The following is a 19,592-nucleotide window of genomic DNA, read 5'->3' as shown; positions in this document are numbered from 1 at the left end:
AAATCCGAAATTACACTCCAAAAATCGCCCGTGGGGCACACGTCTCGGAATCCGACGAAACTCACAAAATCCGACAACCCATCTAATTACAAGTTCAACCATACTAGCTTCACTCAATTCTGACTCCAAATCGATGTTCAAAACTCAAAAATTCATATTATGAACTTTAAGCCAACACACCCAATTTTCTCTTTAAATTCATCAAACAATTGCTAAAAATGAAGATATATCCATGGAATATAATCACAAGGGAGTCAATAACACTTACCCCAAGTTGTGTGAAAAACTTCCTCTCCAAAGTCGCCTAAACCAAGCTCCCAAATGTCCAAAATGAGAAAAATCTCGAAAACCCTCATTTTCAATACTGCCCAGGCATTTCCGCACCTGCGGTGTTGGGCTCGCACTTGAGTATCCGCTTTTGCGGAAGGAATTGCGCTTCTGCGGACCTCACTTACCCAGCGAGCCTCTGCTTCTGCGATGCTTAGAACCGCATTTGCGGTTGCGCTTCTGCGCAAAATCACCGCACATGCGAAGACCCCAGGCCAGCCCCAGTCCCGCATCTGCGCCAACCCCACCGCACCTGCATCATTGCACCTGCGGCCAAGACCCTCGCAGGTGCGATCACATCAGAGGCAACAGTTCTAGCATTTTTCTTAAGTCTGAATTTGATCAGTTAACCATCTGAAACTCAACCGAGGCCCCCGGAACCTCAACCAAATACACCAACAAGTCCTAAAACATATCACAGACCTACTCGAGGCCTCAAATAACATCAAACAACATCAAAACGATGAATCGCACCTCAAATAAAAAATCTATGAACTTTGAACTTTTAAATTCTATATCTTGTGCTGAAACACATCAAATCAATCCACAATGACTTCAAATTTTACACACAAGTCACATTTCACATTACGGGCCTATTTTAATTTCCAAAATCGAATTTCGACCCCAATATCAAAAAGTCAACCCCGGTCAAACTTTCCAAAAATTCAATTTTTGCCATTTCAAGACTAATTCTACTACGGACCTCTAAATAATTTTTCGGTCAAGCTCCTAAGTTCAAAATCACCATACAGAGCTTTTGGAATCATCAGAATTCAAATCTGAGGTCGTTTACACATAAGTCAACACCCGGTTAATTTTTCCAACTTAAGTTTTCAATTACGAGACTAGGTGTCTCAATTCATTCCGAAATCTCTCCGGACTTGTACTAACTAATCTGATAGGTCATAATATAGCTATAAAGCACAAATGGAGCAGTAAATGGGGGAACGGGGTTATAATACTCAAAACGACCGGCCGAGTCGTTACAAGTTTAGCATTAACAATATAATAGCTTGCTTTCTAGAGGAGTCTAACTGGCTTAAATCGGTCAAATACCATATGTAGCCCGTGTATTCTTTTGTCGCCTTGCGTACACGATTTCACATAACACAAATAACAAAATCTACCCAAATCCTAAGGAACACAAAGTTAGGCAAGATACTTACCTCAACTAGGCCAACTCAACCCTCAAATATAGAGTTTTTCCCTTAAAACTGGCCTCCACACGGCTCAAGTCTAATCAAAATTGACCTAGCAACATCAAACAATCCAAGAGAAATCAATTATAATAGATAAAGCTATGATCTTTACCCATTTCCCAAAAAATAAACAAAAGTCAATCCCGAGCTCGTCCGGTCAAAGCCCCGGTCCAAGGGTAGATTTCGATTACGCATAACCCCACGAGTCCATATATAAGATTTGTTTTCAAATCCGAGTCCAAATCGAGTTTCAAATTTCAATTCTTCATTTTTCATAAAAACTTGATGAAATTTCCCAACTTTCCATTTTGATTCTCATAAATTTGATGTTAAATCTAAGATATAATCATGAAATATAATTGAAAATTGATTAGAATCACTTACCCAATATTTGTAGATGAAAATACCCTCTCCAAATTGCCTCCTACCGAGTCTAGGGTTCTAAAATATGAAAAATGAGACCTAAATCCCGACTTTTCTAACTTTTATTCAGTGCAGATGTCGCAATTGCGACACTGGGTTCGCAATTGTGTAGTGTTTCTCGCAATTGCGGCATTGACAGACCAAGGTAGATCATCGTAAATGCGACAGTGGGTTCGCAAATGCGAACTCATCTACCCAGCCCAGACTTCACAATTGTGAATCATGCATCACAATTTGCGACACCCTGAGACCCCATGCTAAGTTTGCAATTGTGAGGCTAGTGCTCGCAATTGCGACATCAGAGCACCAGCACACCAGCAAGTTCAGTTTCAGTTCAAATCTTTTTGAATCACGTCCGAAACTCATCTGAGCCCTTAGAGCTCCAAACCAAACATTCACACAAGTCTAAATAAATCATACTAACTCACTCGCGCAATCAAAATATAAAAATAACACCTAGAACTACGAATCGGACACCAAAATGCATGAATTTTAAAGTAAGTTCAAGAACATCTAAAATTACAACCAAGCGTCTAAATACTATCAAATCAACTCCAATTGATACCAAATTTTGCAAACAAGTTCTAAATAGCATAACAGACCTATTCCAATTCTCAAAACAAATTTCGAACCAGATAGCCAAAAGTCAACCTACGATCAAACTCTAAACCTCAAATTGCAAATTTACGGCAAAACAACACAAATCAATCTACAGACTTTCGAATTCGATTCCGTACATATGCCCAAGTTCAAAATCTCGGTACGAACCTATCAAAGCCATAAAAATACCGTTCCGGGGTCATTTTCACAAAAGTCAAAGTTTGGTCAACATAATCAACTTAGGCTTTGAAGCCAAGAACCAAAGGGTCCATATCAACCCGAAACCTTCCCGGAACTATCACGACCCAAAATCTCACCACAGGCGTCGTGATGGCACCTAGTCTCTAAGACTAGATAAGCCGATTTCAGTTATATTTTGAAGCCATTTTTTTTGAATTAAATAAGTAATCATAACCAACATCGGAACAAATATGAATATACAACCTCCCAAGACTGGTAGTATTGAGTCACGAACTCTAACTGAATACATAAAATGATCTCAAGGATCGAACACCCAATACTGTTTGAATAATAAATAACAGTACAATAAAATGGAAAGGTTTCAAGGAACTGCGACGACCAAACAACTCTACCTTGAATCCTTCCGATCCCACTCTAACTCTGTCAGAGTCCGATATCTTCAATACATGGCTATCCATAAAAATGTGCAAAAGTGTAGTATGAGTACACCACGGTCGGTACCCAGTAAGTTTCAAGACTAACCTCAATGGAGTAGAGACGAGGTACAGTCAAGACACTCACTAGTCAAATAACCTATGCAATATAGCAGTATACAATAGTACTGGAAAACAACTAGCAATGATAACAACAAACTCAACCAGTGATATAACAACAAGGCAACAAGAACGTCATAATTATTGCTTAGGCGAATAAGGAATACAAGTACAATCAATAAGTTCAAGTCTTTCAAATATAAATCCTTCACATATTATTCTTTAAGATAAATATCTTTCGAATATACTTCTTTTGAATAATTATCTTTCGAATATACTTCTTTCAAATAAATATATTTTCAAGTAAAAGTCACCATGTGACACCTCATTTCACAATCATAAAAAATACTGGTCTCAGCCCACTTTCATATTCTCCACGGCACCTCGTGCCCATATTTCTATCACCATCATACGGACAACTCACGTGTCAATAATAAAATTATCATATTTTTCTCCGGCACCTCATGCCCATATTATTTTCATAACTGAACGGACAACTCACGTACCAAAATATCAATGTATATAAGATCCACATGATCAATTTATTTTCAATAAAGTAAAGTTAAAATCTTTAAATCAAATAAGAAATCAACAAAAAGATAAGTTTATTTTAGAAATCGTTTGAGTGAGGAAAAATGACATTTCCATTAAAATAAAGCATTAGATAAACTACTGATTTGGATATAAAATTTATTAAAATAAACATACTAGAAATTTTCTTTTATTTAAAACAACTCAATCATAAAAAACAAGTACAACCCAAAAATACAAATCCTCAAAGTCTTGTACGAAAAAGTCAAGGTCAACACAATACATCAAAAAATATAAAACACTTAATATTAAGTTAAATAATACATCACGAAAAATACAAGAATTTATAATTTACGGAAAAATAAAATAACCAAAGGCAAGTGCAGCCATAGAGAAATATCAACAAAAGGGAACTCCCGAGGTACCGCCTCGTAGTCCCAAATGATAAATAAATTCACAATCTTTCATTATATCACCGCGGGAGCCTTCACATATTATTCTTTAAAAATCATTTTTCTCGAAGTAGCATCCCACGTTTTAGCCACCCTTATCACACCATATGACTTCTAGTAGTTCCCCTACTAGCCACGCGTTTTAAGCCACCCTTATCTCACCGCATGCGTTTTAACACCCTGACCTTATATCACTGCATGACTTCTAGTAGTTCCCCTACTAGCCACCCTTATCTCACCGCATGCATATCAATATCACAATATTTCACAAATCACACCTCAAGTGCCCAAATATCACAGCATAATACAACTTGCACCTCAAGTGATCACATATCACAACATATCACAGATTGCACATCAAGTGCTCAAATCTTACAACATATCACAAATTGCACATCAAGTGCTCAAATATTATAACTTGCCACAGAAATCAACAACACATTAATTTTCCACAATAAGAAGCCATGACTCGATCATAATGTGCACAACATATTAACAAAATGTTCGTGAGTGAACAACTCAACCGAATAATATTTCACAATTTGGCACTTTGCCTCAATATGATTCACGATCTTTATAATTCAATACCAAATTTTTTAACAACGTGAACTGAAAAGTAATTCATCAAGGAACAACATGTCACGACCTAAAATCTCACCCGTCGTGATGGCGTCTATCTCAATACCAGGCAAGCCGAAAATCTCAATAAACCATAATTTCTCTTAAGTTTGAAAATATAATATTTCAATAAAATCCATAAATCCTACAATTATCGATACAACCACTCCCAAAACTTGGTGTCACTGAGTACATGAGCATCTAGTCTGAATACAAGTCAATAATAGTCTGAGACCAAATATAATAAACAAGGAGATAGGGAAGAAGATACAAGGTCTACGAAACACGACACCTACCTCAGAATCTCCAAAAAAGTCAACTGTGTGAGAGAATCAACACCCCTATGACCGGAAACACCTGGATCTGCACACGAAGTGCAGGGTGTAGTATGAGTACACCAACTCAGTAAGTAACAATAATAAATAAAGAACTAAAGATAGTGACGAGCTACACAGCTACAGTTCATATTCAATAGTTCCAGCAAAGAATAGACATGCTTTCAAATCTGGTAGTTTAATGTCAAATCAATTTTTATACAGTTCATGTTCATGTAATCCGTATATATAATCTTTCAGAGATTTCACAACAATGACAGATAGCAACTAGGTGCAACAACAAATGGAAATCAAGTAAAACCTCTCAGGACAACAATCACTCACTAGGCTCCCATCCCTCATCACTCGTTGGGCTCCCAGCCCTCATCACTCACACTCAATGGGTACCCGCGCTCACTGGGGGTATACAGACTCCGGAGGGGCTCCTACAGCCCAAACGCTATAATGTGCACGGACAACTAACGTGTTGCACGGACAACTCACGTGCCATAATATAAATATCTGGATCCTCATGGCCAACTCACGTGCTGCACGGCCAACTCACGTGCTATAGTATAATATAAGGATCTGCACGGCCAACTCATGTGTTGCACGGCCAACTCACATGCTATAGTATAATATAAGGATCTGCACGGCCAACTCACGTGTTGCACGGACAACTCACGTGTTATAGTATCAATATCTCACAATCAGGCCCTCGGCCTCACTCAGTCATAAATCTCTCCAGTCTCTTAGGCTCTCAATAATCATGAAATCAGCCCAAACAACAATGATATGATGTATCAATAATAATAACAGAGACTGAGATAAAATGTGCAAGTAAAAACTGAGACTGAGTACATATAGCATTTAGCAGGCAATTCAACAAGTACGCGACCTCTGTGGGTCCCAACAGTACTATAACATAGCCTAAGCATGATTTCTAATATGATTTATAGTCAAATTTTATCAACACATAGAGAGCATATAGCTAACAACAAATTATTCAACTTTACAGTTTTCCGGGACAGACCAAGTCACAATCCCCTCGGTGCACGCCCATACGCCCGTCACCTAGCATGTGCATCACCTCCAAAATAGTCACATGATACCAAATTCTGGGGTTTCATACCCTCAGGACTAGATTTATAATAGTTACTTACATCAAATCGTGTAATTCATTATTCCGCTATGCCCTTGCCATGAGAATTGGTCTCCGAAAGCCTCGTATCTAGCCATAATTAATTCGATTCAGTCAATACCAATTATTGTAATTAATTCCATAAGGAGATACTAATTTTCCAATAAAATCCAAAATTAACTCAAAAATCGCATGTGGGGCCCACGTCTTGGAACCCGATAAAAGTTACAAAATATGGACGCCCATCCAACAACGAGTCCAACCAACCAAATTGCGATATCAACTCGACCCTCAAATCTTCAATTAAAGTCTTTGAAGATTTCTACCATTTTCAACTCAATCTTTACCCATTTGAACTCAACATTCTTTTCATAAACCTTATTGATATGTATAAATAATAGTATTACACCCAAGAATTATACTCTTAATCACCCATCTTTACCCAAACTCAAAATTGAAGACTAGGGGTTAGAACCTTACCTCTTGGGTGAAGATCTTGTGATATTTCCTTGTTGGATTTCAAATCTTGAACAAGATCTTGATGAACAAAGCACTTGAGCTTCTTCCTCTCTCTACAATACTCTCCCTTCTCTCTAAAAATGTCATATTTTTGCTCCAAAATGAGTCCCAAAGCCTATTTATCAAAATGTGATCGGGTTATGAAAATAGAAAAATTAACCATCCGAAAGCAGGTCTGCGGTAGCATAATGGACCGCAGAATGGGTATGCGGGCTGCAAAGTTGATCGTAAAATCGGTGCTAAGAACTGGGCTCTTCTGGTCCATTCTGCGACCAGTTTGCGGTCGCAGAAGTAGTTTTGCAATCGCATAACTATTTTGCGATCGCATAATTGGTCGCAGAATTGCATTTTTCTAGCCTTTGGTAATTTGGTCATAACTCTTTGTAGGAATGTTCAAATGACGAACTGTTTAAAGCGTTAAAAACTAGACTCAGCGATATTTTATTTGATAGGTAATATACCATATAACACTTCATATCATGAGAGTTATGCTCATTTAAAGTTGGGTATTGTGCGAACTCACTTGAACTTTAGTCTATTATGAAATTTTCAACTTCTACATTCGATGTCGAAACCTATCGAATCAAGTCCGATTGACCTCAAATTTTGCACACAAGTCATAAATGACATAACGAATCTATTCCAATTTCCGGAATCGGATTCCGACCCCGATATCTAAAAGTTAACCCCCCGGTCAAACTTTCCAAAAATTCAACTTTCGCCATTTCAAGCCTAATTCTACTACAGATCTTCAAATAATTTTTCGGACACGCTCCTAATTCCATAATCACCATACAGAGCTATTGAAATCATCAAAACTCTATTCCGGGGTCGTTTACACATAAGTCAATATCCGAACAACTATTTCAACTTAAGCTTCCAACATGAAATTCATTCTTCCAAGCTAACTTCGAAATACCTTAAAACCAAAACCAACAATTCACACAAGTCATAATACCTCGTAGGAAGTTATGCAAGACCTCAAATATTTGAAATGAGCGTAAATGCTCAAAACGACCGGTCGAGTCGCTACAATCTCCGCCGCTTAAACATACGTTCGTCCTCGAACGTGCCAAGAGTTGTTCCTAAGCCTTTAAATCACTATTCCATCTTACCACACACGTACCGAGGGCTGATCCCACGTCACCCTATTCCACATAGGTATGACAACACAATACAACTGAAAATCCTTAATTTAACCTTAGCCCCAAAACCTTGGAATTTAATTCCCACCCTTCAGAATTTCTTTTCAAGACACGAATCTTACATTTACACACTGTATGAGTCTGAACAAGCTACATCGAACTATAACTATAATCACGGATATTATCACCCAGCATATTACACAACTCGCCCGCTCGTAGCACCATTCCTGATCACAATAACTACTTCAAACCAACCAAGTACTAGTATAAAACCCCACATTCAACAGAACCTCATTCCAAAACCTTCATACTCTACCAAAGATGAAAGAAACAATAAAAAAAACTCATAATCACTCATCAGATCAACTAGTCATGGAGCTCTCTTGCCCCAACCAGAACTACAATCCTCTTCTAAGCCGACTTTCAATATTATCCCCCCGAATATACCATAATCAAGCCTGATAGTACCCATTCTAGGTCCAACGACTTTATTTTATTAAACGCAACTATCTCACAAAAACGCCACATCAATATAACTCAAGCTACCACTGCGCACTCCGTGTACCCAAATATGGGAGATGTCTCAAGTAAGAGAACTTTATTGCAAGTTCCACAAGCACCACCACAATCGCAATGTTACAACCAACTCCCTCAAATTTCGTGAAGAGGATAACCATAAGTGCATGTGCACAATTGTAGAGGAAGTAAATTAATAGATCAGATAAATTATTATAGAAATAAAATTCCCACATACGGCACAGACAACTCACGTGCCAATAATATGAATCACCCGGCATGGTCACAGGCCTCCAGTCCCAGCATATCATACATGAGCAATTAAATAAGTACACTTGTATATGATAATAAAATAAGATTCCCATGCTCCTGAACTGGTATAAATAGCACGCCATAGTGTAAGCATGTGCTACTATCATACTCCAAATCGACAAGTTAACGCAGAAATAATAACTACCCCATTTATTTAGGAACATTAGCCTCTTGGTAACCTCAATTGTAGCCCAGATAGTTCTCAACAAAGGTACGAGCATGAGAAACGTTATAAATTTAAGTTTAACAGTCAACTCTAGGCATATCATAGCCTAAGCATTCTTTCGAGTATAAATACTTGCCCTGATGTCCGCACATTGGCTCAAACCTCACACATATGCACACTTATAGCGCGTAACTATCACAAATAATTAACGCAACTAGTGCCTCCACTGAGTTAAAATAAAATACTTGCCTCAAACAGGCCGCAACCCTAAACAATATACTTCTGAGAACTCCTAGTCTCCAAATTTATCAAACACATGAATCACCGTAACTGATCCCAACTCCAGCACTAGAATGACTAATACATACTTTGTCACGATCTTCCCATAAGGAATACTTTCATAATTCTTCCGTGCCACATAGCAATAATTTGAATATCACCAGTCTATCAACCAGGTGAGTACGACAATACCAATGAACATCCGTAAGTCAAAACACAATGCATATTTTGAAATGCGCACCTTTCTCATAGATTACCAAGAAGTTATAACATTCATCTAATTATCTGAAATTGACCATTCTATCCAAAATTCGTGATCTTCCTTTCAAGAATGAACTGCCACTTTGTACAAGTAAATCTCAATTCCACACAATACACCGCGTCTACCATGCCATCCTGTGAAGAATAAAAAAACCTCATAATCACTTTGAGTCACAAACAGAATACATACCCGGTCAATCAGAAACCTTCCACTTGATCTCCTCCCAGAGTAAATCCCAATATGCCACATATTCCTCACGCCGGCAGGAAATATACTCCTCGAACTGTGGTAAAAACCATTGAGAACTCTTCGAAACCCATTTGCACACAACCAAGCTATTAGAACCGAATTCTTCTAACTCCACCAAGCCACACGGGTTGCCAAATTGGAGAGTGTTGCCACAAAACACCCGTAAAGCCCCACCTCATCTTAAGAACTAAAATAGCCGAGCATACCATTACCATACTGATCCAGTATGTTACACATTTGTCCTATTTTCTCCGAGTTTCTTCTGGATTATTCTCAAGTTGCCATTTCTCCTTGTCAGAACACTACCACTTTACCCAAAGCTCGCTACAAGACATCCTAACATAAAACTACACTACCCTAAGGCATATAAGCCATTGTATTCTTCTTAAGCACCTTCATAGATACCCCAACTGTAACACTCATTCTGAAAATAACTTATGCAAATTTAAAATTGTTCCTCTTTCCTTTCTTATACTGAAATGTAGAATCCATAGTCAAATAGAATTACCTCTCATCCCGATACCATCCAATGTAAGTAACTGATTTTAGTGATCTACAAATTCAAAAAAAAAAAACAATTTCAATTTCCACATATACAATTTGAATCCATTAGAACCCTCTTGATAGTCATCCACTCTGCTCAAATCTAATTTACTCCGTCCCAAACGGGCCAAAAGACATGTACTCCTTTAGCATAATCAACACTCAAATAAGTAACCTTGCCTTATTACCACATATCAAATTCATACTCCGTGCACACTACATCATTCACAAATAACAATTCACTCATCCCACAATGTTCATATACTCATAAAGTGCAATATAACCCGTATCTAGAAATCTCCTTACTCGAGTCATTCTCGAACTCCACCTCTGTAAGTCATCACTGATTCCCAAGTATACTTCAGACTAAAACAAAGAATTTGACACATAACCATGAATTGAATTGTCAATAGGAGGCTCCCCCACTTGGCTCAAAGCCATAGATTAATACACTTGATAACTCACAATACCCATATTTTATTACTGCCTTAATACCGCAGTCAGTTCAACAAAAATTCTTCTCAAGCTCAAGACACACCAACCATAAAATACCCAATCATCCACTAATCTCGCATTCATTCTCTTAACACTCAAGTTAACTTTCTCAACTTGGTTCAAATTCAAGTTTCAACATATATGCCCCCACTGGCAGAAAAGAAAATCTCTATTCACATCATAAGGAACACACCTACATAGATTAGTGCGCAGGAGATAACCCACCTGCTTAGTCTCAAATTGGCATCTTGTTATACCCTTTCGCAGCCACAATTACTATGAAATCACTTAATCTTTCTAAGTCCAAACTCATTAACAAGACACGAGAATTTAATTCGCCCCAAAATTTAACAACGTGAAAGATCTCTCAAAACATTCACACTCGAGATTGTACGTCACATCAAAACAAAAATAAAGCACCCAATGGCCTTCTTTTACATTTCAAGGAAACATTTCTCGTCACATTCAAATCATCTTAACACATTCCGCAGTTACATCATACTCATCACAAAGTCATTCCACCGCTCATCGAGCCACAAATTCCACTCGTAGGGACATTACCGGACATATGATTCCAAATGTACAGGTTACAACTAAAGCTACCGAGCCTAAGCTGTGGTCTAAACATGGTCTTAAGTCCTCTAGACTGTCCCATCACCAAAACATAGAACACACATCTTGAACCTCGTTCATGGAATCACAACCCGACGATGCACAACTGATATCGAGCGCTCATGTGTGTATACGAATGCGTGGAAGGAATTCAAAGAGTTATGTTTCAAGCCGAAACAATTCCGCACGATAGAATACAAGAAAGTAAAATTTTCCTAAGTGTTCGGCAACCTCTCGAAGATAGGTACAGATGTCTCCGTACCGATCCGCAAGACTCTACTAAACCTGCTCATGACTCGCGAGACCTATGTTACCTAAAGCTCTGATACCAACTTATCATGACCCAAAATCTTACCCGTCGTGATGGCGCCGATCTCAATACTAGGCAAGCTAAAAATCTCAATAAACCACAATTTCTCTTAACTTTGAAAATATAATATTTCAATAAAATCCATAAATCCTACAATTTTCGATACAACCACTCCCAAAACCTGGTGTCACTGAGTACATAAGCTTCTAATCTGAATACAAGTCTATAATAGTTTGAGACCAAATACAATAAACAAGGAGATAGGGAAGAAGAGACAAGGTCAGCGAAACACGACAGCTACCTCTGAATCTCCAAAAACGTCAATTGTGCGAGAGAATCAACACCTGCTATGACCAGGAACACCTGAATCTGCACACGAAGTGCAGGGTGTAGTATGAGTACAATCAACTCAGTAAGTAACAATAATAAATAAAGAACTGAAGATAGTGACGAGCTACACATCTACAGTTCATATTCAGTAGTTCCAGCAAAGAATAGACATGCTTTCAAATCTGGCAGTTTAATGTCAAATCAATTTTTATACAGTTCATGTTCATGTAATCCGTATATAAAATCTTTTAGAGATTTCACAACAATGACAGATAGCAACTAGGTGCAACAACAAATGGAAATCAAGTACAACCTCTCATGACAACAATCACTCACTGGGCTCCCAACCCTCATCATTTGTTGGGCTCCCATCCCTCATCACTCACACTCAATGGGTACCCGCGCTCACTGGGGGTGTATAGACTCCGGAGGGGCTCCTAGAGCCCAAATGCTATAATGTGCACGGACAACTCACGTGCTGCACGGATAACTCACGTGCCATAATATAAATATCTGGATCCTCACGGCTAACTCACGTGCTGCACGGCCAACTCACGTGCTATAATATAATATAAGGATCTGCACGACCAACTCATGTGCCGCACGGCCAACTCACATGCTATAATATAATATAAGGATTTGCACGGCCAACTCACGTGCTGCACGGACAACTCACGTGCTATAGTATCAATATCTCACAATCAGCCCCTCGACCTCACTCAGTCATAAATCTTTACAGTCTCTCAGGCTCTCAATATTCATGAAATTAGCCCAAACAACAATGATATGATGTATCAATAATAATAACAGAGACTGAGATAAAATATGCAAGTAAAAACTGAGACTGAGTACATATAGCATTCATCAGGCAATTCAACGAGTACGCGACCTCTGTGGGTCCCAACAGTACTATCACATAACCTAAGCATGATTTCTAACATTATTTACAGTCAAATTTTATCAACACATAGAGAGCATATAGCTAACAACAAATTATTCAACTTTACAGTTTCCCGGGACGGACCAAGTCACAATCCCCTCGGTGCACGCCCACACGCCCGTCACCTAACATGTGCGTCACCTCCAAACTAATCACATGATACCAAAATCCGGGGTTTCATACCCTCAGGACTAGATTTATAACTGTTACTTACCTCAAATCGTGTAATTCATTATTCCGCTATGCCCTTGCCATGAGAATTGGTCTCCGAAAGCCTCGTATCTAGCCACAATAAATTCGATTCAGTCAATACCAATTATTGTAATTAATTCCATAATGAGATACTAATTTTCTAATAAAATTCAAAATTAACTCAAAAATCGCTCGTAGGGCCCACTTCTCGGAACCCGATAAAAGTTAAAAAAAATATGTAGGCCCATCCAACAACGAGTCCAACCATACAAATTTTACCAAATTCTGACATCAACTCGACCCTCAAATCTTCAATTAAAGTCGTTGAAGATTTCTACAATTTTCAACCCAATCTTTACCCATTTGAACTCAACAATCTTTCCATAAACCTTATTTATATGTATAAATAATAGTATTACACCGAAGAATCATACTCTTAATCACCCATCTTTACCCAAACTCAAAATTGAAGACTAGGGGTTCGAACCTTACCTCTTGGGTGAAGATCTTGTGATATTTCCTTGTTGGACTTGATGAACAAAGCACTTGAGCTTATTCCTCTCTCAAGAACACTCTCCCTTCTCTCTAAAAATATCATATTTTTTCTCCAAAATGAGTCCCAAAGCCTGTTTATCAAAATAGGATCGGGATATGAAAATAAAAAAATTAACCATCCGAAAGCAGGTCTGCGGTCGCATAATGGACCGCAGAATGGGTATGCGGGCTGCAAAGTTGATCGCAAAATCGGTGCCCAGAACTGGGCTCTACTTGTCTATTTTGCGACGAGTTTGCGGTCACAGAAGCAGTTTTACGATCGCATAACTATTTTGCGATCACATAATTGATCGTAGAATTGAATTTTTGCAGCCTTTGGTAATTTGGTCATAACTCTTTGTAGAAATATCTAAATGATAAACGGTTTGTAGAGTTAGAAACTAGACTCAAAGATCTTTCATTTGATAGGTAATACACCATATAATACTTCGTATCATGAGAGTTATGCGCATTTGAATTTGAGTCTTGTGCGAACTCACTTGAACTTTAGTCTATTATGAAATTTCCAACTTCTACATTCGATGTCGAAACCTATCGAATCAAGTCCGATTGACCTCATATTTTGCACACAAGTCATAAATGATATAACGAATCTATTCCAATTTCCGAAATCAGATTCCAACCCCGATATCTAAAAGTCAACCCCCGGTCAAGCTTTCCAAAAATTCAACTTTCGCCATTTCAAGCCTAATTCTACTACGAACCTCCAAATAATTTTCCAGACACGCTCCTAATTCCATAATCATCATACAGAGCTATTGGAATCATCAAAACTCTATTCCGGGGTCGTTTACACATAAGTGAACTTCCGGTCAACTATTTCAACTTAAGCTTCCAACATGAAATTCATTCTTCCAAGCTAACTCCGAAATACCTTAAAACCAAAGCCGACAATTCACACAAGCCATAATACCTCATAGGAAGTTATGCAAGACCTTAAATAGTTGAAAGGATTGTAAATGCTCAAAACGACCGGTCAGGTCGCTACAATCTCCGCCGCATTGGGATTGAGTTGGCAACGAGAGCGTTGTCAAGGCAGCAAGAGTGTTGCCAAGCTAAGGTGCGCGAGCTAGCACCAAGGAAAAAAAGAGATAGGAAAGCGATGGCCAAGGTCTTGAGATAGGCAAGAAAAGCTTGGCAAAGGTTTGGCAAGGCAGTGTGGGCAAATTGGTGCGGCATGGCACGACATGTGCGCCAAAGACAAAGGTACGGGCGATTCGGTTTGTGGTAGCTCCAAGTACATGCTAAGCTAAATCAAGATAGCGCGGAATGATGGCGAGAAGTCTCAATAGCTAAGGCAAAGCTATGCGAGGCAAAAGACAAGCAATGGCATGGGTAAGACAAGTATTGACAAAGACAAGGCAGAAACGCGACTAAGGCAATGTGCGTGCGGCAAGAGTGTCGGGCGTGTGTGGAAAAATCATGGGCAGAAAGTTGCGGACAAGGCATTGGTGCAGAGCAATGTCAAAAGGCGCCAAGGATGAGCGCAATACCAGCCTTAGGGCATGCAACAACTGACCAAGTGAATCGGGCACATGTAGTGCACATGCCAAAGTAGAGGGCGTTTACCTTGTTGTAATAACTTGTACCCATGTCTGTGTAGTGCTTGTATCTATTATTTAGTGTGAGAAAAGGCCTAAGTAGTTGGTGGATGCCAACTACAAGTTGGGACAGATTTAGCAATATTGTGTGACAGGCTTGTTCAGTGGATGGTTAGACCAGTGTTCCACCAAAGGGCTAAGTGCTCCACAAAGAGGGCTGAGTGCTCCACAAAATAGAGCTAAGTGCTGAAGAGGGCCATTTCGTGGGTGAGTGCCCCATTAAATGGTTAAGTGCTTATTTAGTGCTTTGACTGAGAAAAGCACTAGAATTGATCTGCCCCTTTGTAAGTTGCCCCTTCAAATCTGCAGTGACATCCAATATATCTATATATTTGGGGCATTTCATAATGAAGAGCATCAAGACTGAGAGTGGTCTTGAAAGAGAGAATCAAGACTGAGAGTGGTCTTGAAACAGAGTATCAAGACTCAGAGTGGTCTTGAATGAGATCCAAGACTAAGAGTAGTCTTGAAAGAGGCCCAAAAACGTGTTGAGTGCATGTTTAACTTAGAAAAAACTTCCTAAGTGTGTTTTCAAGAGTGAAAACACCTAAGTCTAAGAGTAGTCTTTGAGAGAAAAACTGAGGGTCAAGAGTGATATTCTTTTGTACGCGGAGTACTTAGAATTGAGTTTCTTTGTATACTCGAGTTATAAATACAAAGTTGGGAAAAGAGTTTCCTGTAAATTGTGCCTTGTGTTCTTGTCAATTTACCGTTGCCTTTTAATTCATTGTCTAAATCAGTTCTAAGGCTTACTACGTTGAAGCTGCCAGAAAATATTCTAAGTCCACAATTACTATAATTTTGGCCGAGTGTTGGATAGGCTGAAATCAAGTGCGAGACTTGGCTGCCGTACAGATAGGTTTTGACGGATAGAAACCACGCTTCTGACAACTGGTATCAGAGCTGAACGAGATCTACTATGAACTGGGAGCAGTACAAAGTAATGCGAGGTTCGTGACGGAGTCACGACGAGCAGTGGCAGATTTCGGGGTCTTGTTCGAGAACATGGCCAGTGGTAATGTCGAACTGCGGGAGAGGCTAATGAAACTAAAGAGCAATGCTAACGAATACAAGGGGAAGGGAAAGCAGGAGGCTGGAACTTCCAAGAGCAAAGAGATGAGACCGAGGGGAGTCGATTGTCAACCCCTTAGGACTCATAAATTGAGTTAATCGATGAGGACATCGAGTTTCAAAGGGTACGGGTGGTTTGTTAGACCTCCGCCGCTTTGGGATTGAGTTGGCAACGAGAGCATTGTCAAGGCAGCAAGAGTGTTGCCAAGCTAAGGTGCGCGAGCTAGCACCAAGGCAAAAGAGAGATGGGCAAGCGGTGGCCAAGGTCTTGAGACAGGCAATACAAGCTTGGAAAAGGCTTGACAAGGCAGTGTGGGCAAATTGGTGCGGCATGGCACGACATGCGCGCCAAAGACAAAGTTACGGGCGATTATGTTTGTGGTAGCGTCAAGTACAGGCTAAGCTAAATCAAAATAACGCGAAATGATGGCAAGAAGTCTCAATAGCTAAGGCAAAGCTATGTGAGGCAAAAGACAAGCAATGGTATGGGTAAGACAAGTATTGACAAAGACAAGGCAGAAACGCGGCTAAGGCAATGTGCGTGCAGCAAGAGTGTCAGGCGTGTGCGGCAAAATCATGGTCAGCAGGTTGCGGACAAGGCATTGGTGCAGAGCCATGTCAAAAGGCACCAAGACTGGGCACAATGCCAGCCTTAGGGCATCCAACAGCTGAACAAGTGAATCGGGCACATGTAGTGCACATGCCAAAGTAGAGGGTGTTTACTTTGTTGTAATAACTTGTAGTTGACATCCCCCAACTACTAAGGCCTTTTCTCACATGAAATAATAGATACAAGCACTACACAGACATGGGTACATGTTATTACAACAAGGTAAAAGCCCTCTACTTTGGCATGTGCACTACATGTGCCCGATTCACTTGGCCAGCTGTTGAATCTTTCATCTGATAGGTAATACACCACATAACACTTAGATGAAGACTAGGGTATGAATCTTACCTCTTAGATGAAGATCTTGTGATTAGCTTCCTTGATTCTTGAAGATTGGATGATTAGAATGTTAGGTTCCCTCCTTATCTCTCTAAAATGCTCTTACCTCTCTCTAAAATCCTCAGAAAAATACCCCAAAATAAGCCCCAAAGCCTATTTATCAAAATGGGGTAGGGTTATGAAAATAGAAAAATTAACCCTCCGAAAGCAGGTCTGTAGTCGTATAATGGACCGCATAATGGGTATGCGGGTCGCAAAATACACCGTAAAATCGATGCCCAAAAATGGGCTTCACTGGATAGGTCTGCAACCATTTTGCGGTCGCATAACTACTTCTACGATCGCATAATGGTTTTGCGATCGCATAATTGGTCGCAGAATTGTATTTTTCCAGCCTTTGGTAATTTGGTCATAACTTATTGTAAGAATGTCCAGAGGATGAACGGTTTAAAGAGTTAGAAACTAGACTCAAAGATATTTCATTTGATAGGTAATACACCACATAACACTTCGTATCATGAGAGTTATGATCATTTGAAGTTAGGTCTTGTGCGAACTCACTTGAAACTTTAGTCTATTATGAAATTTTTAACTTCTACATTCGATGCCGAAACCTATCGAATCAAGTCCGATTGATCTCAAATTTTGCACACAAATCATAAATAACATAACGGACCTATTTCAATTTACAGAATCATATTACAACCTCGTTATCAAAAATTCAACCTTCAATCGATCTTTCCGAAAAATTATCTATTTTCCAACTTTTGCCAAAATACGTCGAATTGTCCAACGGACTTTCAAATCCAAATCCGGACATACGCTTAAGTACGAAATCACCATACGAAGCTATTGACATTATCAAAATTCCATTCCGGGGTTGTTTGCTCAAAAGTCAACTCATCGGTCAACTCTTTCCATTTAAGCTTCTAAGTAAGAATTGTTCTTTCAATTTATATATGAATCTTCCGAAAATCAAACTCGACCATACCCCCGTGTCATAATACATATTATGAAGCTGCTCGAGACCTTAAGTTACTGAATGAGGCGTTAATTCTTAAAGCGACAAGTCGGGTCGTTGCATTCTCCACCTCTTAAACAAACGTTCGTCCTCGAACGTGTTAAGAATTATTCTGAGGTTACCAAATTGACGATTTTGCTTTTACACATATACTCACGGTCGATCCCACGTTACCACATTTGAGATAAGCTCGAAAACACCATCTCATTTGAGATTTTTTTTATATCTATAATTGTAAACTTTATGACCAATTTCTTACACTCCAACATTTTCAAAAGGTCTGATTTTTCACAAAAACGCACGGTATTAGTCTCAACTGGCTATAGCAACTCATGCCTATGCACACATCAACTTTCTTGATACTGTTGAAGTACTTTAAAAATTTTCTGGGGTGTTACATTCTTCCCCGCTTAGGATCATTCATCCTTAAACACATAATATAATTTATCTCTTCTTTCGCACATATCAATCTCCCAAAATTTTCAAAAATTTCGGCAAAGTCTTTCCTGTAATTGGGCCTAACCACCTACTAGAGTAACACCAAAACAACTCCTAACAACACATCCACAGCCCAACAGAACACCACAAAGTATATATCAATAACACTAATCTCAGCATTATAAGCACTGTATTATTATAATGATATCAGGTTATGAAGCACATTATATGTATGTCCATCACCATATATCTGGTCTTAATAGTTATTCATAATCGATTACAATATCGCCAATTAACCTCATATTAACCAAAATCTCGTTTCGAGTTTTCACAACACTGACAACAGAATGTGGGACATGAAAACTTCATGATTACTTACTCGGACTAATGAGTCACATTTAGCACCACCTGGGCACTCATCTCATAGGCTAAAATTCAATGTTTACAGCATGAAAATGGCTGAATATGCACAGAAAATATTCAAGAATTATCAAATAGGCCTAACAGACATGACTCCCTATTAATATTATTGTACAAATTAAATTTTACGCAGGGAGAATTTTAAACTCATAAATATTTCATCACAAGGACCTCGTCCTTATATATCTTCCACCGTGGCTTGTTGCCCGGTTTAAATATTTCACATCATATAAATATACGAGGATCTCATCCTCAACTCCGAATCACGAGTATTTTGCACATTGTGCCAACTAAAATTTCAATTTTCTTTCTTTTTTCTTTTCAATAT

The sequence above is a fragment of the Nicotiana tomentosiformis genome, chromosome 6, assembly GCF_000390325.3.
Source record: "Nicotiana tomentosiformis chromosome 6, ASM39032v3, whole genome shotgun sequence".
NCBI classification, from domain to species: domain Eukaryota; kingdom Viridiplantae; phylum Streptophyta; class Magnoliopsida; order Solanales; family Solanaceae; genus Nicotiana; species Nicotiana tomentosiformis.
Note: the sequence above shows the minus strand (reverse complement) of the source record.